This window comes from Falco biarmicus, chromosome 7, assembly GCF_023638135.1.
Source record: "Falco biarmicus isolate bFalBia1 chromosome 7, bFalBia1.pri, whole genome shotgun sequence".
NCBI classification, from domain to species: Eukaryota; Metazoa; Chordata; class Aves; order Falconiformes; family Falconidae; genus Falco; species Falco biarmicus.
The window spans coordinates 48,879,614-48,907,540 of NC_079294.1; positions in this window are offsets into that span (position 1 = coordinate 48,879,614).

Consider the following 27,927-nt stretch of genomic DNA (forward strand, 5'->3'; position numbering starts at 1 on the left):
TCAAACCATGGTTCAGGTGAGCCTCAGCTGAGCTGGCACTTGAAATCACACCTCTAGGGGAGTGACAGGGGTGGCTGTTATATATATTAAGAGAAGTGTAACTTAGCACTTGTCAAACAGGTCTCAGAGTATCTGTACAGCATGCCAGGATGAAAGCGTCCATCCATTCTATGTGTTGACACGATCTTGTCGTTGACTCCGAGCCATATGCATAAACCACAGAAAAGCTTGAATACAGACTTCCACAATCAATGTCCTTTGTGAGATTTTCTATTACGGGCATATATGTAACCTAAGAATAGCAGACAATTCAGAAGATTTTTAGAACATAAAGAAGCCCAAATAATGCAGGCAAACGTTCATAGTAAAGGTTAAGGCTTTGAGGAATGCTAGGTGGAAAGGAGAAAACTCAGGACTGACAGGAAAGTGAGCAGTAAAATAATTTGAGGAGATGAGCAGTTGCAGGTGGGAAATGCTGGCAGTGGGAGGGTTGCAGCCACAGGGAATGGCTGAGAGGGTGAGAGCAGGGAGGAGGAGGAGAGCTGATGAAGTGTGTGTTGGGGTTTTGCTATCTCTAGGTGATGTCTAAGCCCTTTCTCTGCCTCTTTTGTGAGTGCAAGGATCTTGAGAGAGGTCACTCATCTAAGCTTGGTGTCAGTGAAGCTACTTGACATTTAGGTGCCTGCAGACGAGGATGTACCATGCTCTTGCTGCTGCCTCACTTTTAATACCTTTGAGGGCACATGTGGACCTGCAATGCAGCATTTATTTCCGTGGCGCTGTCCCCTGCCGCAGCTCTAACGATGTCCACGTGGTGAGGAGATGCTGGTGCAGATGTTGTTGCTGAGATAAGGTAGCCTGCATCTTCCAGCTGCTCCTTGGATCCTGCACAAAATGAGCGAGGGGAGAAGGTGTCTTATGGTGCCAGAGCCGTTTGACTTTCCTCAGCCCAAAAGCACCATTATCCCAACACATCCCAGATAACGCTGTCCTTTCACATCAGCCATAGATGAGGGGGTAAGACCTTCAACGTGGACATCGCCACGATATATGCCTGGTATAGTAGCTCCCTCCTCAACCCCAGTGTGATCACCACTTTTTTTCCCCAGCGCATGGATCCCAGTTTCATCTCCTCTCACAGAAACTTCCAGCACCACTTCGCTCATCCTCTGCAGGCAGTAGAAATCCGTTTGTTTACTCATGAGAGGCAAATGAGGGCACCTGTGTGCAGGGCAGCCAGGGTTGCTGCTTGGCATCCAGGGCAGTGCCCCATCTCTCTGTCAAGGAGCGAGGAGCACATGTGCATTCAGCCCAAGTAAATCTGGTCTTTTTAGAAGAGTAGTCTCTGCCCGAGTTGTCACAAGCATGAACACTTCTGTTCTCTTTCGACAGGGCCAAGGAGGTTTAGTCTTGGGCTGGTTTTGACCTGAAGGGGGAGCACCCATCATTTTCCAAGCTGTATTTTTTTTTCCTTTTTTTTTCAGTGTTGCACCTTAATGTTCCATCTTTCTAAGGTTATGGGGAAATGAATTACATATCAGCTTTGGAATGCTGCCCAGATTAAAAATGAATTCCCTGTTTCATCTTACTTTTAGCTACTCAAAAGATTCATATATTTCAGCTGTACGAGAACGACACAAAGAGTGCATTGCTTGATCTACTTTAGGCACTCTGCAGCATGTTACACAGCTATTTAATTTTGCAGTGAATTCATTAAAGATAACGGAGTAAAGCATGTGTTAGTGAAAGAAGCAGGCCCTCATATTTTTAATATATGCACATCATATATCTCATAGGAAAACAACAATACTGTGACAACAAATTTCGGAGGCATGTTTATGACAACAACATAAATAAGGGACTGCCAGTGCCATTTACCTGCTCAGAGATAATGCATGCATTACAGTGCCTGCCTCCTTGCTGCTATTCAAATGCAAAAGATGGCATTTGTAACCTGATCATTATTTTTAATTTCTCTAGCAGACAGTAGCTATAGAGCCCATGTTCAGTTACATTTTGACATCTCAGTAATAGTATTGTTTTAGTGTTTGTGGACTGCTCTCCCAAAGCAGCACAGTTTAAGTGTGAGGCAGTAGATATTTATTAAGTTTGAGATACTATCTAGAGGCCCAGAGCAAATATAATTTACACTTTTATGTGGAACAAGGTGGAAAAAGACAAAAAAACCCACTAGTATTAACATTTCTGTCATTCACTGAAAAGAGCATTTTGATCTGAATGTCATACTTAGCTCTGCTGTCACAGAGAAATGGGCTTGAACCCAGACTGAGAACCCGGACCATGTCTGGTACCTCAGCAGGTTATATATTTGGGGTTTACTTCCATCCATGGAAAGGGGCAATCTGTAAGGAAGCTCTCCAGGTCCCTCAGAAAATCTTTTGCTGTGTTTGGGTGAGAATGTTGGTCTTTGTAAAATCTTCCTGGCTGTGTTCCCTCCCCATTAAAAGACTGATGCAAAAACCAAAAGCAAAATAGAAGCTCAAGAGGAAGCAAGCACTGGAAGAAAAGCATATCACTGTTACCGAGAAGAGGTGTTAACAGCATTGGTGTGGGCAGCTCAGAATCACCTAACAAGCCATGCAGAGCACACCATCGCTCCTCTGGATCGTTCTGGCCAGCAGTAAGTCACAGGCACTTCAGACACACCTTTAGGAGCTCTCCTGAATGAGAGACTTGGTGTCTGAGGTCATCAGCATCTCAGGACCGATCCTCTTGGACCAGATGCCTTCTGTGCATGTTCCCAGAGTTTTTGCTGCCTTTGCCTCCCAGCAGAATGAACCTCATCCTACAAAACCAGCCGTGCTGCTTACAGCTTCTCCTCGAGCACTGCTGCTGAGGAGCACAGCCAGGGCTTGTACCTCAAACAGCTACAGACACCTCCACCAAACAAATTAAACCGTAATAAAGGCTGCATTGCCTGGCATTGCATCTGGTTGGTTGAATCTTACATGGCTTTCATGAACACTGACCAGCTCAGAGGAAAACCCGGGGGAGCATCAATGTCCCTGGTCACATACTGAGGGGACAGGAGTATCCCGGTTCAGTGCTGCGGCTGCTGCAAGTCTAAGATGGACATTCTTGCTCCATAATTCATCCAGATAAGCCGTGACTTCTCCCTGAACTGCTGCGTAATTATTACAAGTGTATCCAGACAGAGACTGTAAAATTGAACATCGCCAGCAAAGCTGTTATTCTTGTAATTTAGTCTCACATTAACGTACAGTCCTTTCCCCCCCCCCCACCCCCCCCCCCCCGTCTTCATGTTTTTATTTCTAGCCTTAATGAAAGCTCTGCTTTTCAGTTGCTGGGTTTCATACCAACTGTGCTTGTGGCTGCGGGCAGCAGCCCTGGAGAGGCTGTAGGTAAAGCCCCATCTCCCGAACCACACACGTGGCTGGTTGGTAAATCGGCATTTGACCAGTTGATAAATCATCAACATTAGCTCTTCGATGCCCTTTATTTGCGATGGACATCAGGACTTTTTATGAGAACATCTAGTGATAGGACAAGGGGGAATGGCTTTAAGCTGAAAGAGGGGAGATGTAGATGAGATATTGGGAAGAAATTGTTCCCCGTGAGGGCAGCGAGGCGCTGGCCCAGGCTGCCCAGAGCAGCTGTGGGTGCCCCATCCCTGGCAGTGCCCAAGGCCAGGCTGGATGTGGCTGGGAGCAGCCTGGGCTGGGGGGAGGGGGCCCTGCCCGGGGCAGGGGTTAGGAACCATTCTGTGATTTTGTGAATTGCCTACGTGGGACACAATGCCACAGTGTCTTGCACCCCACCTGCCCCCTGGCCTGGCATCTGTTCCCCACAGACCTACCTGCCCGCAGTGACTGTGAGGTGTGCAGTACAGGCAGCACCTGCAGGCAGGTAAGGTGATGAAACATGGTGTATGGTAGAAATGTTTGTTGTCTCTGCCTGTGAAGTACCTCCACACACAGATGGAGACATTATTTCCAAACCTATCTTTCTTGTTTTTTCTAACATCTCTTCACAGGTGAGGTCAATTAATTTTTAAGTATATTTGATGTGGAAAATTCTCTGTAAACATGCTTTGAGTATCTGCAGAATGATTAAGCAGCAATTTTTGGCTTTGCTTTAGGGAGCTGTGGTAATGCATTTTTAATTGATGGCTCTTTTGGCAGCACGGAGAGAGTGATTTGCCGGGGTGGGAGACAGAGTTTTGAAAAGGTCAGCAGTTACCAGATGTTGTCCTCAGCAGCAACTCAGAGTCTCCTTGCGCAGCTGGGGCCATGTTTTGCCACCAGCATGCTTTCTTCCCCTCTGCCTCCTTATGACGCGCACAGTTCATTTCAGATCCTGGCTGCAGAGTTGGTGCTCTCCTGTTCATGCACAAGTGCTCCTCAGAGCGCTGGCAGCTGGCTGTGGGTCCCCGTGTGCAGGATCGCTGCTGCTGCCTTCCATCGGCTCTGTCTCCCTGCCGTAGTGATGCTTGCCTGGGGATTAATAAAAGCCTTGCATGGAAAAGCTTACAACTGTGCAGAAAACCAGAATCAGCAGCAAGAAGGTCTGGAGTCCAGAAGCAGAGAGTAAATTAAACATATTTCATATTTATAGACACAAGCATTTCTCTCACAATAAAATGTCTACATCTTTGGGCTCTTGGTTTGGGCAGGGTTTTTTTCTTTTTTCTTTTTTGTCTTTTTTAGTGATGATCTATGCTCCGGCAGAAACGTAGCAAAATACAGATGAGGTTTGGCTTGTCTGATGCTGCTAATTGCTCTCCCTGTGGATAAGTCTGTCTGTTTGGGTAAATGCCAGCAGAGAGTGCCCAGGTCTGCACAGGAGATGCTGAGCCCAACTGGGGAGCACAGGCCATGATGCAGCACAGCTGGCACAGCCACCCATGCCCTCACAGAGGCTCTTCAGGGGTTTCTTCTAGATGAGATTTGACCTGGCCAGTGAGCTGAAAGCTACTGGTGGCTGCAAGACTGCAGGGACACCTCTGGGACTCCCCCTCCCAGTTTACCTCTGTGATGAGGAGAGAAGATCCCGTGGGCAGGACGGTGCTCAAATCTCTCAAGACATGTAGGAAAAATAAGACTTGAAAAGCCACCTGGGGCTGCAAGGCACAGTGCTCAGATCACAGGAGGTATTTTGGTGCTCCATGTACAGAACAAGAGGTGCAGGAAATCTGTAGGAGAACACACTTGCTAACCTGCTTAGAAATTCATGTCTGACAGAAAACTCATTAGAAAACAAAGCTGCCACCTGTTTGTCCTTTTTCAGAACTGTTATGCATCCTACCATGATATTTCAGCTTGGTCAATCATATATTGGCAACAAAGGAGTACCTGGGCAGAGCTTAACGTGCTGCACAGCTTTTTCATAATGTACATCTCCATTTTTCCACAGATTAAGACACTAGACTATTTCTAAAGCTGAAAAAAAGGGTTCATGAGGAGTGAAAGCAAAATAAATGGCAATGTGCTATTTTATTACTGCCAAACATCACCAAAGGTTATTTGTGAGCTTACATGCCAGGAATAGCAATGCAGCTGGTGGGGAAGATCTCAGCAGAGTGGCTCTCTGCAGCTCCCGGGGCCAGTGCACAGCGAGCAGGGGCTGATCCAGCCACGCGCCCCTCCATGTGCCGCATGCCAGGGTGTAATAGACTCGCTGGATTTCAGTCACGTGGAGTTCACAGATACCAAAGAGCCGGGAGACTGAGCAGGGTTGATTCTTTGAGATAAAGTGCCTGTATGTATATACTAGGGAAGAGCTGATTTAGTGGCACAACACCCTGCTTTGCTGCAGAGTTTCCCTGGAGACACAGCGTAAGCGCAAGCATCTTTCATGACCAGAAGACATTCCATATGGATATTTGCATTAAAATTGATTCTCTAAAATTTAAAAGGGAAGTAAAGAACTCACTTGCTGTTATCTCAGCAGCGGCACACTTTCAGTGTTCTTCACACCACAGACAGCACAGCCCTCTTGTCCCGACCAGGTCTGCACATGCCTGTGCATTTTGCGTGTCCCTTTGCATGCTAGCAGCATGTCCCAGCCTGTGACAGGCATGTGTGGGAAGGCGGGGATAATCACCGCTGACCCGCTTCTTCCCTGCTCTGATTGCAGATGAGACTACAACTGCGCAGAAATTCCTGCAGTTCGTGATGGGGGACAGAGCCCTTTTCCTAGGCTCCCAGCAAGCCCCGTGGGGGGTTATACACACACACACACACACACACACACAGAGCACACAGGACAATCCACTTCAGCAGGAGGGGACACAGGATCTCAGCCACCATATGCCACAGCTGAGAGAGCCACTCGCCAGCCTTTGGCAGTCCCCAGGTCTGCACTGTGTGGATGCCAGCATGAGTGCAGACCCCCACCACAGGACCCTGAACGAGGAGGGTAGGCACCTCACTAACAGGTTTACCCTCTAGAAACATCCTCTGTGAGCAGACAGCTCATGGGAACAACTTGAAAATGGCTGGACCACCTCGGGCAGGTTCTCCACTGATTGCCCCATCTGTCTGCACCTTCCTTGGGAGAGGAGGTGGTGGCAGGAGCCTGAGCGGCCATCTGGGAGCCAGGCTGTGGGAAGGAACTCCCATACAGACATGCCTGGTGGTGGCACAGCACAGTCGTGGTGGGATGGAACGGAGCACAGCATCACTATGGGTGTCAGAGACTGGTGCTTCAGTGTCAGCATCCTCAGCTGATGTCCTGCCCATGCCTGCATAAGAGCATCACACCGTTCAGCGAGCCCCACACCTTCCCCCAGGCTGCAGCTGCCTGCAGAAGTTGTTTCCCTGTGTTTGTCCAACTTTCTGTGATGGTAGTGTCATAGACACTGAGCACACTTCTGGCTTCTTACAGAATCTTTTTTTACCCTTTGAAAACCCCGCAACTGAAGTAAGATGGAAGACAAAGTGCAGTGTGGTGCCTGTGTATGGGTTAAAGCAGGTACCAGCCAGTTGCAGAGGAACAGAGGAGTACAGGATCCGAGTAAATGGAAAGGAGGAAACTGATGTGCTCTCCCTTCCCCTGCAAGTACAGAGGAAAGGAGAATGTGCTCGTGTGCAGCTTTTAAGATGCTGTGGTCAAAGCAGGTGACTTTGCTCCCAAAGTGAATTTCTTGCCTTTGTCTGAGGAGAACGTAACAAGAGTCTGCATAAGGTAGCTTGAACAGAGAGGCACCAAAGTATGTTCAATCAGAAAAAACTACCTAGGGATGAGGTTGTAGGCTGTGGATGAGTGTTACCAGCAGTTCCTCTTCCCTGTTCTCAGGATTGTGGAGAGGAAAGCTCCTTTTGTTGAGACAGAGGTTTATCTTCAGCAGAAGTGCAGCCAGAAGAAGGAGCATTTTCTTTAAATAGGTCCCTATGCATTTTGCTTTTCCATCACATACTGCTGGCCCTGCTTATAGGTCTGAAATGAGGCAGCCTAATTGGTCATTTATCCCTTTAGCTTTTTATTTTTCTCTTGAGAGGACTGCATAAACTGTTTGCTGTTCTATAAGAAATTGCTTAAGTGGATGACAATGGCTCTGGATACAGCAACTCTTGCAGCTCGGTTGCCAGTTGCTTGCTGCTCACTTTGGCCCTGCTGAGACGAGGCAAGAAGAGGTGATGTGGATGCTGTCATGCTATTTTCACTTATGACATCTGGCTTTCCTGCACAGCTGCCAATTCACTGAGGCAGGCCACCTGCTTGGATGTTGGACCAGCACCATGCTACCACTCTCTTCCTACACTGCCGCCATGTGCTGGTGACCTCCTCTGGTCTCCCAAACTGGGCTTTCTGTTTGCTCCCCTACACAGAATCAGAAAATACCTCATTTCCAAGTCTAAATACAAAAAAATAATAATAGCAGCACAAAGCAGAAAATCATAGAGAGCACATGCACAGAGATCTGTTGGGGGAATCATGTCCTTATTTTGTAGTGCCGACTTTATCACTGACATGAAAACAGGTTTTGGACAACTTTAAGTACAGCAGGTTTTATCTCAGCTCAAGTCATACAGCCTTTTAGTATAGACAGTCATGGTTTTATTCACTTGTTCCAAACTTTTCTGCTCACTAGGAGTAGCATTAACCACACTCAGGATTAAACACTCTATTTACTTCGACAACTGAGCTTTACAACCCCACAAATAGGTTTTTCCAAATGATTTTGCTCCAACACATGCATTTTCTTCTGCAGAAGAAAAAAAAAAAAATTGTTCAGTGTGAAAATTCAAGGCTCCTCTAATCTGCAATTCTTCTTCCACCTTCAGAGGAGAATGAAGAGAAATGCAATAAAAAATAATTTGAATATTCCAATTATTATATTAAATAAATAAATAAAAAGACCCTTATTGTAGGAAAAATCACATAATGTAATGCTGAACTTGAGCCTCTCTGAGCTAAACACAGCTGCTTGATGACACTGTTTGCGCCCCTGCCAACCCCCCCCCCCCCCCCCCGAAGCCCCCCCAGTTGCAGTGAGCAGCATCTTGCCCCAGAGGTTTGACTGAGAAGTGCCCCCTCAGCAGCAGCACGACTGGGCTCCTCCAAGCATCAGAACAGGTCTTTGCCGACACACTCAAACTGTAAACACAGTTGCAGTGACCATGACCATTATGAAGCCATGGCCGTGCTCAACCTCAAATACAGGCAAGACTGTAACGGTTCCCACAGGAGGGTGTGGGCATTAATCCTGTCCACCAGCCTTGCCCAGGAACACCGCTGCCTTGACCTGGCTCACCTCTGCTGTGCTTCCCATGAGGGGCCATGATGACTGACTGTGTTGCCTTCTCTCAGATGTTGCTTAGCCTTCACACCCATACGTACAAAAGCAAGCCAAGGGTGCTATGCTTTGAACCTTTGACTTGCATTGCAATTTCATTTACCTTCTCCTACTCCCCTGACCACCGTGTCTTCTGCTCACACAGAGCAAGCACCCATCCTCCCTGTGGGTGCTGAGCAATAAATATTTATATACGCCAATATTATATGGATAAGTATTATATGAATAAGTATTTATCCATATATTATCCATATATATGGATATATATTTATATATCCATATATATAAATAAATATGTACCCTTATAAGCTCAGGCCTGATGTCTTAGCAGTTTTCTGGGGCTATAAAGAACAACAGCTTATCAGTGGGGGCCAAGTGAAAGATTCCCCCAGGGGGAGGGTGTTACAAAATATATGTTGGCCCTAGCTGCTCCGAGAGCTGTCTTCACTGCTCTGCTCAGGCTAAAGGAGTTCTTGCCTACTGCCTCAGCTCCTGACCTTCCTGCTCTTCTCTGCAGTTGCACAGCTTTGTACCAATGCAATCTCATTATTTATTTGCAATCCAGAATGGAAATATGATTATATAGTTTTGCACATTGTGGGTCAGATGTTCAGTTGGTGAAACCCAGAGTTAACTCCACAGTCTGCACCAGGGTGACATTAATGTACAATAGTAGCTGGAAACGTGGTCCTCTAAACATCAAACCAATAGTAATCAGCCTAAGAAAATGTACTAGAGTATATAAGTCCCACAAAATCACTGTTTATTGGGGGTGTTGGTGTATTATTATTGTTCAGTGAAAAACTATCTAAGAAAATCTTTCATAAAAGTAATACACTGAAGATTTTTCCCTAGGCTTTCTGAAGTTTATACCATTCCTATATTCACAAGAAAGTTCCTGATGCAATTTGTTTCTTAAGATGTTTACTACATCTTTTTTCAAGATGTTTACTACATGAAATGAATGAATCTTTTATATTGATATTTTTATCTTCCATTGAGGACAAACTCTCGAGGAAATCCTGGCATATTACGCATGCAGGAACATGACTTTATATCCTTTTACCTGGAACAAAAAATACCAGGTGTCATATTTAGGTGCAAACAAATTTTCAACAGGGTGGTTTTTTTCCCTTCTGCAGATCAAAATTTATGTAGTAAAAATCTTTGCTGCATTTTTTTCAGCCCCAGAGGTATCTTCGATGATGTGACTGCAATAAGAGGAAGCAGATGTACAAACACAGCATCACGGAAGAACTGCCTTGCCCATTAGCCCTGCCTCAAAACAAGATCTTTTACAGCTCAGCTACTCTGGGCAGATGTTTTCCTCTTGGTCTCAGAGCAGCAGAGATGCCGCGGTGCTCCCTGGCAGCCCTCCGGGAGCTCAGGGCCCCTGTGCTGCCTGTGCCGGGGAACTGGGCACACCCCACTGACCGTGCAAGGCTTGGGCTCTGTCACTTTTTTGTGAATTCTGATTTAATTCACTCATGAACTCTTACCTTCCTACTTCTAAAAATCATGCTTCTGGATCAAAAAGTTTAGGAAGACCTTAGGAATAACCATGCTGCTATGCAACCCTGAAGGCTGAGCACGTCAGGGTATTTGCTGTGCTCCATGCAGACTGTCCAGCGGGACACTCGAGGACAAGTGTGTTAAAAGCCAAATCTGCAGAAGCAGGGAACTAGTCATAGAATCGTAGCATCGTAGAATCATTGAATCACAGAATCACAGAATGGTTTGTGTTGTAAAAAACTTAATACTTAAAGATGACCTAGTTCCAGCCCCCCTACCATGGGCAGGGCCTCCTCCCCCCAGCCCAGGCTGCTCCCAGCCCCATCCAGCCTGGCCTTGGGCACTGCCAGGGATGGGGCACCCACAGCTGCTCTGGCCAGCCTGGGCCAGTGCCTCGCCGCCCTCACAGTCCTACCTAGGTCAAAATTTTCCCTTGTTTTCAAGGAAAATTCTATTACTTGAATAGCATGTGCCTTATATAATCAGTCTTAAGGATGGTCTACAAAAGGCTCTTGGTTAGATCAAGGGCTCTCTCCTGTGCTCTGCTCCACTAGCTAAAGGAGCTCATGCAATGAATCCAGCACAATTTCGTTCTTTGGACTTCACTATTTCCTACTGTAGCTTGAAGCTTGGCAGCCCAAAGCTTTCTGTTGTGCTGGTGCAGAAAATCCACCTCTTCCTCATTTGTCAAGCAGACAATAACCACTGGGAGCAACAAATTTGTCTTATTAATAACCGGAGATGTCTTTTCTTATTGCAACATTCTTCATTATAGCCAAGGTTTTAGCTAAAAGAAAATATCATTTTTTGGTAAGATAGAGACTATTTTTAATATAGGAAAGCAAAAATAAAATTAAAAAAACTAACCTATAGACTTACGTCATGTTGAAATAGTAACATAAATTAACTGGAAGAGGCATGAAAAAACTTCAGTGTTACTCTGAAAAGATAACTAAAATGCATTATGGTATTTAGGATATTTGGATGTAAACAGTTTGCTGTAAGAAGTTCATTAAAAATCTTTTGGGAATAGCTTTTCTCTTGGTAAAGAGTAGAAAAATCCTGATTCATATGATTATTAAAAAACCTCCACTTCACATTTCAAAGGAGGTAAGATGAGAAATTAAAATAAAATGTGCAAGTAGAAAGTTTCAGAACTTGAAATGTTTATTCCCTGTGAAATTTCAAAATAATTCAAAATATTTTTAATCCGAGTCAAAAGAAATAGTTGCAAACAGGAATTTGGCTAAATTTTGTCTAAAACTGGAAGATTAGTTTTCTTTCTGTTATTTGGTAAGCTTTGCATTTTTTCAGGAAGATAAACTTTCTAAAGAAAGTTTTTATCATAAAATAAACAGTGTCAGAAACAGCTGACAGAAAATACACAAACAGTTCTGTAAATAACTCCCCTTCATCACCACCCGTGTTCTTCACATGTAACATACATAAGGTTTGTCAGTGGGTCCATCCCAGGTGTCCTGGCTACGGCACCTGAAACATCTGTGGGTGTTCCCAGATGTGGCACGGCTGCTGGGGAGAGGGGTCTGCAGGGGCGTGGGGGACAGGGGATGGGCAGGATCATGTGCGGCAGAGGTTCCCTGCAAAGGATTACAGGTGTCATAAAGTTATGACCTAGGAGTAATGCAGTAATTTCACGCTGCGGTCCTGACTGACTGCACCCTGCTGTTAATTACTTTGTTACTCAGCTGCTGATTGTTCATCACATTCTAATTACACAATGGACTGTAATAAAAGGAGGTCAGGAAACTCCACATATTTGAGGAAACCTCTAAAGAGAAGTCTTTTTAGAGAGACCTTTATTAGTATTGATTGCACTGTCAGCGCTCTGTGAAGCTGCTCTGAAGAAGGTATCCAGACGGAAACCACTCATCAGCGGCAGGGACAGCTGGAAACCAGAGCTTCCTGCAGGAAGGATGCTCAGGGAAGAAAACCAAGACTGTTCTGAAAGACAGTACTCTGTGATGAATGTGCTGGCTATAGTAGGACAGGTATCCTCATGCTAATATTTTTTTTTACATCCCTTTCTGTGAATATGTGTAACAGGGAATCATAGTATGAACGCTCATAAAATGCATAGTTTCACTCATTCCAATTTCTTAGGGTTCCGTACACCCTCTGAGACACTGGCCTAATGTGTTTTTGCATTGAACTGAGTCCAAGAAATTGGATCTAATAGGTGCATTTCTTATTAATGACGATGCAGTCCCTGGGCACTAAGAATCCATACGTCTCCGATAGCCATGTTCATTTTACTTTAAAAGCAGAGCATCATTAAGTCCACAGTTTAAAGTTGTAGGTAAATTATAAGATGGATATATTACACAGAAACACAAATATGTAAATATATGTAGAAAAAATTTTAAATATATATTATACATTTTTATTTCCTCTTTTTTCTATTTCTTGAGTGATTGTAAATGTGAGTTGATCAACCTTATTGATATGCATAATTACAGAGTGAAACCCGCAATTATCTCTGCCTGGGGATCACAAATGTTTGCATTTAATTTGTTGCCCATGTACTGAACCCAGCAACTTGCATTTTACTGACAGCCACTTTGAGACAGAAACACTCTTAACTGGCTGGTATGTGTTAGAAGTGTGGTCCTGGAATATTCTGCAGTGTCAAGGATTCATTAAATCCCTAATTTTGTTGTATTTTGCAATGCTTTCCAGATCACAGCATATCTTGACACCTGAGTGTTGCAGCATCAAAATGCCTGGCCACAGGGAATTTACATTTGCGAAGACTCTTTAGATATCCACCTGGGATGGGATGAACAACTGGGGTAATAAGGTGGTTTGAGTATCCCTCTTCCCCATCATCTGCAGCAGTGTCACTGGACCACTGTTAGCATCTCTGCTGGCACCAGCTGAGCCAGGATCACCCGGTTTAAGATCCTGACACTTTTGCCCCACTTGACCTTTGGGCGTCTTGCCACTCTCTACCAAACAATGTGTTGCAGCACCATGTGGTATTACTGCATTGATGACCCAAGGGACTATTTTCAAGTTTTTGGTATAGTCTGGAACCTACTGGGCATATTTTGTAAAACACATCCACCCAGGAGAAATAGAAATTAAATAGAAAGGCTTAACATAGATGCAGCAATTTTATGAAGTTCTCGTGAAGAAGGTTTTGCTCATTTAAGATACAATACCTCAGCCCTGAAGAAGAGGCAGAGGAGGGTACAAAGCTATCCAAATTTTCCATTCAATGCACAACAAAGACAAAAGTCAAGCCCTCCAGATATTTTGTGAGATGCAGCTTTCCTCCTCCAGCTGGATGGTATGCGCTGCTTTTCAAGTGTGTTTGATGTCTCTTCATCTCTGACCAGGGGGGCAGTGGGGAGGGGGCAGTGGGGTGGATGACACAGTGGCTCCTTGGGACCAGCCCCCCAGCAGCTGCCAAATACACAGCCCCGGGAGGATGCCACGGTGGATATAGCAAGGTTTGTGTAACAGGGATGATGGAAGAGCATGGACAAGGCAGGAGCTGGCAGCATCGCCAGGGAAGGTCTGGGAGGAATAGCAATGCCTTATGCGTGAACAGTGGCTGGGCTCTCTTCTTCCCAAGTGTCTGAGAAATCTTTGTGCCTTTAAATTTATCTCTGTTCCCCTCATTGTTTAAAAGATAGCCTTCCATTCATTTTGTATAAACATGGTAGCAAAATGCAAAATATTATTAAGCTCTTTCATTCACATGCCAAAGAAATTACTGATATGCATTTGTAGAGGGTGTTTGCTGAATTAACTTTTTAAAATAACAGGTAAGAACACATTTCCTGGGGCAACTGCATTACATGATCTGATGGAGCACCAGAAAGGAGTTAGCAGAGGGAAATGAAACTGAAAACCATGAACTTGGATTAACGAGGGTAGAATTTCTGTTGGGTAGAAACACCAGTGACTGCAACTCACATTATTTGCAGCATTTAATTTTACATTTCAGTAAATAGCCAGAGTAATAATTTTCAGTGCTGGGCATCATTAGAAAACTGAACAATTGCAATACTATTACATTCTGTATCTGCTGGTTATCACTTTATACCTGGACATTAACTATATGCAGAGTTATTTTTCTACTTGAAAATATTGCCATCCACAAAGAGTGCTGTCCTTTAAAATCTATACATGAAAAATATTAATGCATCTCATTTTCTTTTTTTCTTTCAAATTGTCACAGACCTCTTGTTACAGACAAATATAAAGTCTTTACATACGGTTTTATCCTTTTAATTTTCATTGATTGTATTTTAATAGACTTCTAAGTATTTTTTTCCTGGGAATAAGTGGAAAGTTTCTTGCAGAACTACTTTTCTAATACTATGTGTTCCTAACTTTTATCTACCTATACTTTCCTGAGTTTGTGCAGGTGAGCACTTCACTTTGTGTCATAAATTGTATTTCTCTTAAAAAGTAACACATATCAATTCTGTGCAGCAATTCAATGCCAATGAATTTATTTATCTTTCTGCAAGCTGTTCTGCAAGCATTTGGTGCTGTTCCAGTCTCCATATGGTTTTTCACACCACCATTATTGAATCGCAGCACCTTCTCATCACTGCATGGCACAAGGCAGGTTTCACACCTGGTGAGTGCTGTCTGCTCCTTCAGCCACTCTTCATAGGAGAAGCATTTACAGTGAAGTATATAGTTTCTACAGGTAATTCTTGTTTTATGAGTTGGTTTGACTCTGATATACACCTGCTGCTTTGTCATTACAATAGGGAAGAATATTAATCCAGAGGAGTAAATTAAACCCAAAACAGAGAAGCTGCCCCATTAGATAAGTCAGTCAGGAAACAAAAAAGATAGAAAAAAATTAATATTTCATTTTGAGGAACAGCTCCTGCTCAGCTGTGAAGCAAAGCTGTGTAGAGCTTTAGCTATGGAGACACTGAGGTCACCCACCCTTCAGCCGCTCCAGCAGAGGAATGACAAACTCCCTTGCACGGCACAGTGACGCATTGCGTGCCCACCTGCCTGTTAGTTCCAGCCCATATATACCCTTTGCTGCAGCTCCCTGCAACCTCTTCCAGGCAGGAGAAGAGAATCCCTTGCCCAGCACCATGCCTGAACAGCACAGCCCCTGCGCCACTGCACTGGCTCACTGTCTTCTTCAGAGGAGCCAAGCTGTCCATCTCAAGGCTCTCAGCTGCACATCTCTTGTTGTTCCATCCCAGACATCTCTGGGGCTGGCTAGTGTGGCCGTAGCTCCACCAAGGCACTGGAGGAGGCAGGGGAGCTGGAGAGGTTATTGGTTCATGTGCTTCAAACAGTCCCTGCCGTGTGTCCATCCCCAGCTTGGGACCATCGCCACCTTCATTTCTCCCACTGCCTCCCCTAAACTTCCACCTTCACAGCCTGAGCATCCCCTCCCTCATTCTGATCTGCTTGTCACTTCATATGACAACATGAAGAGTGCATCTGGGAACTGATTATTGGAAGAGTGATGAAAGAGGAAGAATTTGGTTCAAACAGGTGTAAAAAATACCATCTACACAGCAGCGTGGCCATGAAGCATGAAGCTCTCTCCATGAGAGCAACCTGGAGCTCCCTTGCCTACAGCCCCTCCGTTGCTCAGCCTCCACTGCCCATCCCACACCCAGAGCCTCCCCCAGCCCCACAGAACACACAGCTGGTCTCAAATTATCTCACATCAGCACATTTTCATTGCATCAAACCCCTTTCCTTCCTGGAAAAGGTGCTTCTCTCAGGCTGGGGGAAGCAGTGCTTTGTCCTCTATATCATGTTTTTCTTCAGGTGGAAACAGGATGCTTTTCTTCAGAGAGTTGTGCTGAGGAGGGTGAAATTTACTGCTGAAACATCAAGTATTATCTTGTAGCAAAATCATGGTTCTTGTGTGGCAGGTTGAATTTCTGCCAGTTTTTGCATCCTAAAATCTCTGTTGCTCCTTCAAATGCCATTTCACCTTTTCTGGAAGTGGACTTTCTTTCCATGCAGATATTTGTGAAATGAAAATTGTTAGTTTCTCCCAAATCTCCCATCACCTAGATGGGCTTTCTGCAAGGACCAGCAATTTCAAATAAAACCAACAAATGCTCCAATTCAAAATGCTCAGAAAACAGCTCAGGGGAAAAAAAAATAATAAAAAAAATCAAGTATCTTTCAAACAGTATGCTCAATGCTATTTGAAGAAATCACTAGACAATGATTTTTTAGCTCTTGAAGAAGCTATTGAAGGTCATAAAAATAATATTTTTTATCTACTTTAAAATAACTCCACAAATGCATAGTAATATGGGGGCAGGAGTGGATGAAGTTTTGCTGACTTTCAGCAGTGGAGGTGTGTCGAAGAAAGAAGCTGGGTTAATTAACACTGATAACATACAGCTGTGGGCTGGCTTCAGGGGCGGTGGGTTGGCTGATGGGGATAAGGTGCGGCTGTGGCTGGTTCTGTTAAGTAGTTAAGTAGCTCTAAGGGATGTATGGAAGAGGAGTAGCTGATGAAGAGAGACCTGGAAGAAGCAGAGGGAGAGGAGACAGTGCCCTGGGTGGAGGAGAGATAGGAGAAAGATGCAGTAGAGGGACTGGTCTGAACAGTGTGAAGAAACAGCACAGACAGTAGAATCTGACTGACGGTAAAAGCCTCATTGCAGCCTGCTAATTTGTTTGTGCTGCAACAGAGATGGACACTGGGTTTGGCTGCTGTCACACAGCTCCCAAGGCCGTCTGTGCTGCAATTAGTTATCCCTAGTGTACAGCATCATAAAGGAACCCAAAAGGCAAGTGTGGGAAATCTTTAAAGGAACAAATATTCATGCCTGCTGTGGGGCACAGCAAACCTGTGCTTCTTCCCCTCCCCGCAGCCACCGCAGCTGAAGTTTGGGCAGCTCCTGAAAGCAGCTCTCCCGTAAGCAATGTGCACGTGTTGGTTTTCTCTAGAAATGCACCCATGCCCCCAGGCTCTGCTGTCCATGGCTGTGCTCTGCAGGGCAAGGGGCGAAGTGATGACATATGATGTCCCCTAAGGGAAGCTTCTCTGTTGCATGGTCATGATGCTGGAGGTGGGGTGCACTAATGTGGTGGTGGGGTCACTGTCCCATTTCTAGCCTCTTTTACCAAATGCAATAATCAGTGGAAGATGATGGTGCTTTAGACCTTCCTAAGCTTATCCCCATGACAGATTGTACTTAAACAGTCTGCAGCGCCGCATCTGTTGGCAGTGCATGTTGCAATGGTACACTAGCACCCAGCCCAAGGACAAGGTTGAGGGTTGTTATTCTGACCCCAGCTACCATCACTGAGGGTCATTCAGTGGTGCCTTGCCCTACACAACCACTGCAGAACTGCCATAGTGTTTTTTTGTGGAGGGGAAGCCAGGAGCACAGGGGTGTCCATGATGTGGAGCCAGCAGCAGAGTGTCCCCAGTGTGGCTGTGACCCCCAAACACGATGCAACCCCATGGCACCTGAGATGGGACAATGTAGGGGCAGGGATAGGAGCAGGGAAAGGGTCCATCACCTCCTGACCAGGTGAGCTATGAGGCCAGGTCACAGCCCATCAGGGGCTGAAGCACATCTTTTCATTTCCTAATGAACAGAATTACCATGAACAAGCCAAAAAAAATTAAGGCTGCCGATGAGTAGTCTTTAAAACAGACTGTTTTCCCTAGACACAGAGGTAGCAAGAGTATGTTCACATCTGTGTGCTCTCCTTGGATGAAGAAGACTTGCCTAAAAATCAAGGTAGAGCTCAATCCAGCTGCCAGCAGCTGTAGTAGGAAACATGCAGCACAAACACAAAGTGAGTCACTGTTTGGATGAGGGAGTCTCAAAAAAGCTCCCGAAAAACATCTTAGAAATCTAAGTTCTGTAAGCATAAAATTATGCTGTTTATAGAGATGCTTGACTTTTTAAGCTAAGCATTCTTTTTTTTTTTTTTTTTTTTTTTTTCAAATACCTCCATTGGTAATTTGAAATGCATTATTTCTGTTAAATTTCCGCCTAAGTAGCTCATCTCCTAAAATGTATGTGGAAATAAGAGACACAAGGACTATGCATACGGTGGTGGAAAATTTGCATTTCAACTTCCAAGTTATCATCCAAGGAAATTGTTTGCGGGAGTGCTGTCCCTGGGTCTGCTACAAACTATTTCAAATTCAGTGGCTCCATGGCACATCCAAAATAAACACTGGAAAGGAAAAAAAAAATAAACAACTCAGAAATCTGTCTTACAAAAGGCAAAAAAATTGTTGCAGATCTTTCTAGCTTGTATGAAAATATTTCACATCACTACTCTGACTCATCAGAAACTCTGGAAGAAAGTTTTCCAATAGTATCCAATTTAACCTTTCAGAAAATGCTGTTTCATCAAAAAAGCATCTGCTGGGAATATGTCAACATAGGCAAAACTATTTAGGGAAAAATATGTGAAACAAACTATTTTTGCTTGAAAGGAATGATGCACATTTATAAATGCTATGCAGAATCACAATAGCTAAAATCTAAAAATTTTAAAAATTAAGGTTTATCAGTATGATGCTTTTGATCAATAAAGTATGATCACGTCTCATTTTTGTGTACACACATATATAAAAATTTATAGATTATGAATTTAATAGATTTTTTAAAAGTACATGTTTTGGTTCTGATTTAGAAAGAAACAAATGTTCTAAATATGGGGAACTTCTGTAGAAAAAACACTGAACTTGCAAAAGCCTTATTCTGCAAACATAAGCTTAGACTTTTATCACACGTATTTTCTTTTGTTAAATCTTACCACTAAGATTATCTTTCTGTACATTTTAAGAAATTGCGGATTAACTTGTCTGTGAAGACAGAATGATAGATTCTCCCATCGGTGCACTGCAAAGGATCAGCAGCATAATGAAAACCTGGGCTAACGTCACACATTTGAATTTGGAATATATACACTTTGAGCAAGAATAACAGGATCTTTAAGTTTTTCCTTTGAAAAGATTTCTGGGAGATGATAATTTAATTACAGAAAAGAGACCTTTCTGTCAGCCTCCAGTGAGTGCAGGATGCTTCTGGGGCCTGGGCAGTCGCCCTCCTTCCAGCCGGGCTGCAACGGGATGTTATGTGGTGGGACCGAACTGTTCCTATGGAGCACATCCACCTCCAGGCTGAGTGCGCCCTGCCTGTCCTCTCTTCGTGAGTAGTGGGTGCCTGCTGTGGCACACTCCCAGCTTTTGGAGAAGAGTCAGTTGCTGTATCAACAGAGCAGGCTAAAGGAGCTCAGAACATTCCTCTCTTTCACATCAGGATTCCCTCCATGCCTAATGTGTCTTCTAAACCAAGGCATTGCTCAGGTCAGCTGTGGTTCAGCCGTCCCGTGAGGACATCGCTCTGTGGTGGCCCTGGCCTTGAGCACATCCCGGGAATGGCAGTGATGCTGCTGGGGCATGGAGCAAGTGGAGGAGCCACTGATGCAGCCCTGCAGGATCTCACCCTGAGGCCCTGCCACAGCTGCAAGGTGCTAAGAGGAGGCTGGCAGCAAGGTAACGTGGCGTAGAAACCAGTCCCACATATTTAAAAGGTTCTAATTGCCATATTTTGACCAACCTTGATAACAGGAGCAGATGGCATGTTTTGTATAATAACATATTGACAAATAAGTCTCAGAAATAATTAGTGTCATAAATAAATTTCTCTGCTTTGGGGTTCTAAGATTGATTAGATGAAAGTCTTAGCAGTAATGATTGCCACAAAGATGAAAAAGCAAAACTTCACTCTTCCAGCGGTAAATACCAATTGTGTGGCCATAACTGTGCCCTCCAAATTGGGTTTGATTACCTCTTGGAGGCAGGAGTTCCAGAGCACTGACCATGCCACTGGTGCAGCCAAGCCTTGCTTTGCCAGGTGTGGGCAGCCCTGTGCTCAGCCTTGGGGGTTTGCACTTTTCGTGGGTATCTTCACCTCTAGAGAGGTGCTAGAGGAGCATCTGGCAGAGCCCTGCAGAAAAGCAGGAACACAGCTCGCCTGCCGTTGTCTGTCTCCAGAGCCAGCAGCATCCCCAAACCCTGCTCCCACGGCTGCGCCACCTGAGAGGTGTCAGGACCTGGGGTGTCCCCACTGCTGCCACTGCCCAGCAAAACTGCCAGCAGCGGGCAGCCGTCGACAGGACCGAAACAGCCGGGTGCCAAAGGGCTGGGCAGGGGCAGGCAGGGGATGCTCCAAGAGAGGAAAGCTCCTGTGAAACTGAGGTCAGCCCTGCTGCACTGGTGCTGGCCGGGCTGGAGTGACTGCTGGTCCCGGCGCCCGCGTGGGGCTGGCTGGGGTCTGTGCTGGGAACAGCGCTGAGCACACAGGGCTGTTCCAGTCGCTGCTGAGCGGGGCTTGCCCAGAGCCAAGGGCTTTGCTGCGCCTCAGCCCACCCCACCGGCGAGCAGGCTGGGGGGCACCAGGAGCTGGCAGGGGACACGGCCGGGACAGCTGACCCCAGCTGGCCCCAGGGACGGCCCCGACCATACGGCGTCACGCTCAGCATGTAAAGCTGGGGAAGCAGAAGGAAGGGGGGGCGCTGGCAGGGATGGCGTTTGTCTGCCCAAGCCCCCGTCACCCTGATGGAGCCCGGCTGCCCTGGGGATGGCTGAGCACCTGCCTGCCCTGGGCAGCGGTGGGGGAACTCCTGGGTTTGCTTTGCTGCTGTGCGCGGCTTCTGCTTTGCCTCTTCAAGTGTCTTTGTCTCAGCCCGGGAGTTTTCTCACTTTGACCCTTCACATTCTCTTCCCCATCCCAGCAGGGTAGGAGTGAGTGAGCGGCTGCGTGGGGCTGAGCTGCCAGATGGGGTTAAACCACGACACTTGCTTGATTAAATGCTATAAAAATGCATGTACTCTGCTGGCCTGCAAAAATTATAAGCAAATGCCAGCTTTCTTGTAAACATTGTGTTGTGTTTACACACCGTAGTTCTAGGAACTACTTTGTGACACCCAGGACATCCCCAGCAGGCCCTGCCTGCCATAGACAGGGGCTGAGCATCACCCACGGGCAGGGGCTGAGTAACACCCATGCCCTGGGGAGCACTCACCCAGCTCCACAAGCCTGGGACCTGCAAACATGGACGCAGCAGCAAAGCACCCACTGCCACCAGCTGGAAAACAACCGGGGCTGGATGCTGTTCCTTACAGCATCCACTGAAATACAACTGCCCTCCCACTGCTGAAGTGTGCTGCCTTTTCTGGGGCGGGTGTGTGTGGGGTGTGAGGAGAATTATATTTTAGCTATTTACAGCGTTTTGGTTATGTATAAGCAAGTTATTAACGTGTGACTGGTGACGATGATGGGTAGTTGTACAACTGAACGGGCAGGTTGTATTGCTACAGCTCAGCAAGTGACTAACTGAAGGGTTGGGGTCTTGCTGGCTTGTTTTAGGGGCAGAATAAATAGCAGGTAACATCAGCACTCTGTTCCTTTCCTTCTTTTGGGTATAAGTAATAATCTATAATAAGAATAGATAAGGCCCTAAGCAACTTGACCTCATCTGGCCCCAGTCTGAGGAGAGCTGGACATCCAGACACTCCTTCCAGCTGAAATTATTGGGTGATTCCATGATTCTAATCCTTTATAAAACTTAATAGACAACATGAATTTAATAAAATCAGTATCTACTCATTTTGCAAATCAGTTTTGTCTATTATCCATATCTATCTATTTTAATAATACTCTTGTGAATTGTGAAAGTTTACAATATAACTAGAGAGGGTGTTTTTAATTACTTCTGGTGACCTGAAAACTTTAGTACAGAAAGAAACAAGGATGAGGCTAAAGGATATGCTTTGGATATATTGGCTGTGTAGTTACCCATATATGGCTGAAGAGCATAAAAATTTCCTGAATTTCCTTTTATTCCTGCTCCTCCAGCCTGTGTAACCGGAATTCCTAATCCGTTTGGCTTTGCCAAATCGAAGGTCCTGTATATCAGGCTGGATTCTTGCAGCCAGAAATGCCTATTCATTCACTGGTGTGGGTGGGAGTTCCTGCAGTCTCTAGTGCTCATGGGTCCCTGGGGCTGAGACCTGCAAGGAGAGGACAAACGTCCTCTTACAGGAGGACTGCAGGTTTTATATTTACCGTAAACCATCCAGAAACAACTTGGCACAAGCTTTTCTGTGTAGTAGATCAGAAGCAGGGTATTAAAGAGCTCAGTGATATCTGTGTGAGAGAGAAAATTAAAACCAAAGAACTAAAGGTAACTGGTGGCTGAGTGACACAGGGCTGCAGCTCCTTCCAGGACCTGAGAACCTCTTGAGTTTACTGGCATCATTTCCTCTTTCTTTGAAGTGGTTTCCCTGCACAGCCAACATCAAAGACATAAATCTCCTTTTCCTTTATTTCTTAAAGGGTCACAGAAGTAGATGACTAGCAGTCATCAATAACACTAATTTATTCTTGAACTCCCCTATGCCATCAAAGGGGGATAATTCCGTTTCAGCACAGCTGATATATTTGTTATTCATATATGTTATACATGTAGCGGTATATATGTATATGTACCACTTTGTGCTCTCCTGGGAGCAAGGTGCTGGCTAGGAGAGGGACCACAGCATGTCCTGCATCCCCAGCAAGGTCTGGACTTGCTGAACTCTGAGCAGGCTGGATTGCCTTTGGTCCCCAGCAAGCTGGGGCTAGCAGGTGATGGAGACCCTCTGTTTCATGGAGCTATGTCTGGCAAGCATCACTGCCTGCCTAGAGCTGGCTGGGCTGAGAAAGCATCTCACAGCACATCTCAAACCTTGTTGCACAAGACTGGTCTTCTCAGTATCTGAACATCCAAACCACAGGTTGTGTTCCTCCTTGCTGCCTTCCTGCCTTCGGCACTTACCTCCTTGGGCTTTTGTGCAGAAGTGTGTAAAAGCTGACAGCTGAGCTTCAGAAGGGATTTGGCAGATCTCATACTTGCTGAAGGCATTGCCCTGCTGGATACCTAGCAGGTATGTAGATTTATATTTGCAACTGGTACAAGGGTGTCAGAACAGAGGCTATTGAGTGCTGGTCACGTTTGTAACATCACCCTTTCTTTAGAACAACAGTGAAACAGAGATAAATATATGTAAGATACAGGCAGGAGAAAACAAAGGCAAATACAGACTTTTGTGGGGGCAAAAGCACTAGGTTTCTGGAGTTTAAAAATCCTGTATAACGTTTCTGATTCCTCATTGGGAACCTTTACATGAATCAGAACTGCGTGTGATCAGGCAGCTGGAGTCACAGGTGCTGCTTTTCTTCCTCTGTTCTCAGGAAAACACGGCCACTTTATTTGCTGTTTTCAAAGTCCCCATTTCTTCTTCAAAGCTTTCTGTACTTTTATGGCTGTAGTTTGCTCCTCTGCAGTTTAACCCTAATTCCATATAGACAGCTCATGCATATCACCATGTTTTACTATAGTATAATACAAAAGCATTAACATCTAGTGCACAGATCCTAACTAAAAGGGTTTCCATTTATTGCACAAAAAATTATTTCAAGCACAGTCAGAAATTACATATGTTCCTCTATTTGTACCTGAATGGTTTTAATGTTTCAGTTGCTACTACATAAAGGTGTATCTGTAACTCATTTAGGCAGCATGATGATACGGCAATGTGCAGGAGCGGGCTGGAAATTAGGACCATGGGTGGCGGCAATCAGTTAGCTGAGGGGAATGTGCTGGAGCTTGTAGGTCAGGAGCCCTGGGAGGACAAGGAGTGTGAATAGACACAACAATTAACATGATGAGTCATGCTGAGAGAGCATAGGGGAGTGGGGGACGGATGGGCCAAGAAAAGGTAACACCTTGCTGTTAATGGATGGTAGTTAACCACCAATCGGGGATGGCCTAGGATGCAATGTTTAGCTTCAAGAACCAATCTGTTTAAAATGCGCAGCTTCTGAAAGTATATATAAGCTCGTGCTTCTGTACAATAAATTGACATTTGCTTGCATCAAGCTGCGTCCTGTCTCTCCATCGCAGCAAATTGGTGACCCCGACGTGATGGGTTTATGAACCGCCAGGCTGAGCGGCAGGCTGCGAGTCCCACAGAACGTTGAATGAGCTGCTGAAAGGAAGCAGGAATTGAAAAAAAAGTCCCTCTGGAATTGAGAGGTGAGCTGTGGGAAACTTGGGAATCAGGTGTCTTCCTCTATGAGAGACGTATATGGACTTATAAAGGGTCTTCTAGTCAGATCCGTGAGTCCATGCCTCAGTCTCCTCAAACGGTGACCCCTATGGTGGTGTTCCGAAGCCTTGGAAGAATAAGGCCGGAACTGGTCAATAAAAAATACAGCTCGTGGAAGAGGGCTGCGTTCCGGAGGAGACGGCTTGGCTGAACCATCATCTTGCTGGCTGGACCAGGCGGACAACCTAAACCCTGAGGATAACACCTGTATTCATTGAGACAGGTGAGCAGCCAAGAAACTTTAGAGACTTTGAAAGAAATGAGCACCTTGGTGGCAAATTCTGACTACTCTTTGCCGAGTGTGGACTAATTCTACTAATGGTGCTAAACCAGAGGAGGCTGTAAATTCCACTGACAGGCAACTTTTCTCAACACACTGTCAACGATGGCGATTCTGTCCACACCTCTTTTGCCCCCAAAGCTTCTGTCACTGATTGCAGTGACCCTCACAACACAGGACCAAGCACAGGAACAGGACAACTTGGACAATGATTCCATTGACACTGATAAATCTTTTGATCCAGGTCCTATAGATCTGGAAAAGGAGCTAGATGTTTCCCCCACCCCCACCCCCTTGTCTCTCCTGATGCATTGATTGTATTTTTGGGGAGGGTGAGAGGGGGTCTGAGGGATTGGTGGAAGGAATGCAAGTTGGAAACACTTAAGTGAGGGGTTTTTGGAGTCGCTATGGCATGTTCAGTATTCTGTCAGACAAATCAACCTCGACAGTATATGATGTGGTTATCTGATTTTTGTGAGTGGCCTTGATTGAAAACCTTAATCGGGGAATTGCTGTTAACTATGAGCAGTTGGCTGGAGAAAATGATTGTGCCCATTCTGTGACTCAGGCAAGGTATCCCATGGACAGCTATTTGCAAATGAAGAGAGACAGAAGAGAGGAAGATGGAGAGTATTTGACCTAACAAGAGATGAGAGAACAACTAGGTATTGTGAAGGAGACTAGGAAAGATAAACATGGGTATCTAGTGTCTAATAGGTGTCTGCATGCTTGTAGAGATATATAGCTATGTAACTGCATGAATGATTCCTGCCCTGAGCCTGGTGGTGCATGCAGCTGTGGTTTGTGTCCGGGCTCAGAGATGTAAATATGGGCTTCTCTGTTGTGGCAAAGTATCTCTGATTGCATAAAAAAAAGAGGGAATGAAGGGAATGACCCCAGAGGTATGTTCAGAGAAAGCATGCTATGTTTCGAATGTATGTGGGGAATGAAGAATCTTACTGAAAGCCTTGATATTTGGGATAATTGATTACCTATGTATAACGTTAATCCAAAAGAAGTTGATATTGTTTACACTTTGAATGTCGATAATTGTCTTTCTGTAGATGCTAGGGTAGGAGGAGGCTATGATGGGAACGTATTGCAGCGGTTCTTCTCTTATCCGGAGTAACAGCAGGGAAAGCATTAAAGAGTTAAATCACCTTGTTTGGTAGGCAGTTAAGAATGTGAGTCAAAATTGCTACTGCTTTTTGTTGTTGGTTCAAGGACATGGCTGTCAGGATTTTGATGGTATGTGCTGCGTGGATTTTAGACGCCCCTTTGCAGCAACATGTCATCAAAATCTGAGAAAATCTCAGCCTTTTTGGCATCCATTCACTCAATTGGCAGTATTGTTTGCTATTACCTTGGTTGCTGTCATGTTTGCAAGGGCCCTGCAGAACATGGCAAACCTGGTACTAGCTGTTCAAAAAACAAAAAGGGGAAATTGTAAAATTGTATGGAACAGAGACAGTGGGTTGTTTTGACATTGATAATGTGCAGCTTTGGCCTTGCTTTGACGATGTGCAGCTGCGATCCTGCAGCAAAGAGTTAAATAACTTTGAGGGAGTATGAGAAGAAAAGCTAGGATGAAGTTTCCTATCTCCAACAGAGTGATACTTGGGATCGGTTAGATAAACTGTTTAGCGGCTAGGGCATTTTGGGATGGTTAAGAAGTTTAGTAAAGACAATTATATATGCCTTAGTTGCTTTTTTATTTGTTCTATTACTTATACCTTGTTTTTTACAATGTTTACAAAAACTAATGACTCGTTTGGTTTCAAAGGTTCTTTTTGTGCAACAGGAAGGGGGAGATGGAGGAATGGGCTGGAAATTAGGACCATGCGTGGCAATCAGTTAGCTGAGGGGAATGTTCTCGGGCAGGAACCCTGGGAGGACAAGGAGTGTGAATAGACACAACAATTAACATGATGAGTCATGCTGAGAGAGCATAGGGGAGTGGGGGACGGATGGCGCCAAGGAAAGGTAACACCTTGCTGTTGATTGATGGTAGTTAACCACCAATCGGGGATTGCCTAGGATGCAAGAACCAATCTGTTTAAAACGTGCAGCTTCTGAAAGTATATATAAGCTCGTGTTTCTGTACAATAAATTGACATTTGCTTGCATCAAGCTGCGTCCCGTCTCTCCATCGCAGCAACAATGTGCTTCGTACATGCAAACTTGCTTGCAAAAAGTGGTAATGCTACTTGTATGAGCCCCGGCAGCTGTTATGGATCACTGGATAGCACAACCTTTAGAAGGCCAGTTCTCACACTGGAGCTTATCTGAGGCACATTCGAGGCAGCTAACTCCATGTGGTTGGAGAATTTCAGCTTAGAGTTACTTGTTCTTATTATAAAATTACACTTTTTTTTTTTCCCCTGTTGCATTTCTGGGACTTTTTTTCCAGCTGCTCCTGGGAAAGAGCAGTAACAACTCACCATGAGGCTTTGCTGCTAAAGGGGTTCCGTCAGCCGACCAATTTTTAGTGAGTCACATAACTTCACGTATCTGCATCAGAGCCGCTGCTGCAGCCACCCTGCTGCAGCCACCCGGCAGTTTTGGAGCTCCGTCCATCTTTCCTGATCTAGGCGCTCCTGGCTATAGGTGAACCATGTCTCCCTCGCTTTCCCCGTCGAGTATAAAGGGAGTCTCAGAGTGACCGGCCCAAGACAAGCTGAAGCTGTTACTCCCTTGGTCTGAGTCTATCCCTTCAAAGTGGAGCTTAGAGAGGAAACTGAACGGGCTGGTTACAGTTTATAGGTTAAGCAACACACCTTTAAAAACCAGTAATACCTTAATTGATCAATAAGCACAACAAACTTACCAGTAATGTCACTGCATAATTATATCCCTGCAAGTAATGAGAAGTTCCAGTTCTATTACTATTATTGGTGTTAGTTTTGATACACAGTTGCATTGCTGCAGAGAAACCTTGCAAATCCCACACAAAAGTGCCATTCGTTTTCAATTACACTCCCTTTCCCTTCCTTGCTATTGCACGTAGCAGTACGGTGCAAGTTTGCTCCTCCTGACAAACCCGTCCCTCCTCGCTGCGCTGTTCACAGCAAGACTCTAGGACACAGACTGGCTGGAGAGCCCAGTGGGCTGGCCCAGGGGTCCTGTCCCACAGGTCAGCCTGTAACCATCCCCCTCTCACCAACATGAAATCCCTCATTTGCTCTCCAC